Consider the following 1,585-nt stretch of genomic DNA (forward strand, 5'->3'; position numbering starts at 1 on the left):
CAGGCAGTTGTAGGGAGCGATGAGGGCTCCCCTCAGCCTCCTCTGCTCCAGGCTGAACCCCCCCAGCTCCCCCAGCCGCTCCCCAGCAGCCTGGGGCTCCAGACCCCTCCCCAGCTCCGCTGCCCTTCTCTGGACACGCTCCAGCCCCCCCAGGTCCTTCGGGGAGGGAGGGGCCCAACCCTGACCCCAGCAGTCGAGGGGTGGCCCCCCCAGTGCAGAGTACCGAGATATTAAGGCTTACATTGGGGAAGATGTCTTCTGTCCTCAAGAACACACTCTGCTCAAGTAGGAGGAGGAGGTGGTGCTTTATTTTTTATTTTTGTTTTCTTGCTTAGTTTATTTCTGCTACCCATCCCGCAGGTGCAATAGGAAATGGCATTTGGGCTCACTTTCTTAGTGAGTAAGGTTCTGCCTTAACCTGCTGGAAATCGTTGCTGGGCTCTATAAAATACTTGTTACGTCCTAGAGTGGCAGTATTTTACTTGAAATGGTTTTTTCTACTATATGGGGCATTTAACTTTTTTTTTTTAAGTAAGTTATTTAAAGGAGACTCCATGTCAACAACCCAAAACAAAACCAGCAAAACCAGAGTTCTGGTGATTACTTTGGTTTTTTTAGGTTCTTGGGATGCTTTACATTATGACAAGTGATTCAGGTTCAGGTTCAGGTTCTTTTAATAGTGTTCTTTTCAGGGCATTGACCATATCTCTTAGAAGTAATAGCTTAAAAATAGAGAGAAAAGGTCATGCTAAATACAAATAGATTTAATCAAGGCTGCAAATTATTTAACGTTTATTAGTAATCAAAATTGCTTTACCTTAGTGCCAGGTGTGCGTTCTTGCCAAGCTGCATAGTTCCACGATGCCGAAACAGCCGTTACGGAGCAAAGTTTTCAATGTCAGAAAGTTTCAGAATCTGGAACACAGAATTGCATTTAAAACCCAGTAAATTATTGCACCGAGCTAAGCCAGCGAAGGCGTACATCCCGCCCTCATGAACACTCCGAGGAACAGTTGGACTTGATGATCTTAAGGGTCTTTTCCAACCTAAACGATTCTATGATTCCTAACAGAGAATCTTAACGCAAATGACTCTCAAGTAACTGCATTAAATTACTTCAGACCAAAAGAACCCCAAAACTAACACACACACCTCCAAACTATCCCTGGCGATTGTATTCTGTGTATCCAGGGAGCCAAAGTTCTCAACATTTCCCTTCCAGGGCCAGGAATTTGCTCATCTATTTACTCTCCTCTTTTCATATGAGTAACAACAGGCTTCGTTCCTCGCCTTTGGAAGACTTGCCTTAAAATTAAACACATGGGAACTACTCAAATAACAAGAAACCACCCAAATTATAATGAACATTTTCTGTGTTTAAGTTCACTTTGAATGCTGGGGTCAGGGTTGGGCCCCTCCCTCCCCGAAGGACCTGGGGGGGCTGGAGCGTGTCCAGAGAAGGGCAGCGGATCTGGGAAGGGGTCTGGAGCCCCAGGCTGCTGGGGAGCGGCTGGGGGAGCTGGGGGGGTTCAGCCTGGAGCAGAGGAGGCTGAGGGGAGCCCTCATCGCTCCCTACAACTGCCTG

At 47.1% G+C, this 1,585-nt stretch overlaps 1 protein-coding gene across 1 annotated transcript in view; it reads left to right on the forward strand.

Moving 5' to 3' along the window:
- SYT11 (synaptotagmin 11) overlaps nt 1-1,585 on the forward strand; it is a 10,295-nt gene that overhangs the window by 4,345 nt on the left and 4,365 nt on the right. The gene's annotated exons all lie outside the window — the stretch shown is intronic.

The sequence above is a fragment of the Egretta garzetta genome, unplaced genomic scaffold (assembly GCF_000687185.1).
Source record: "Egretta garzetta isolate BGI_Z169 unplaced genomic scaffold, ASM68718v1 scaffold141, whole genome shotgun sequence".
Classification (NCBI taxonomy): Eukaryota; Metazoa; Chordata; class Aves; order Pelecaniformes; family Ardeidae; genus Egretta; species Egretta garzetta.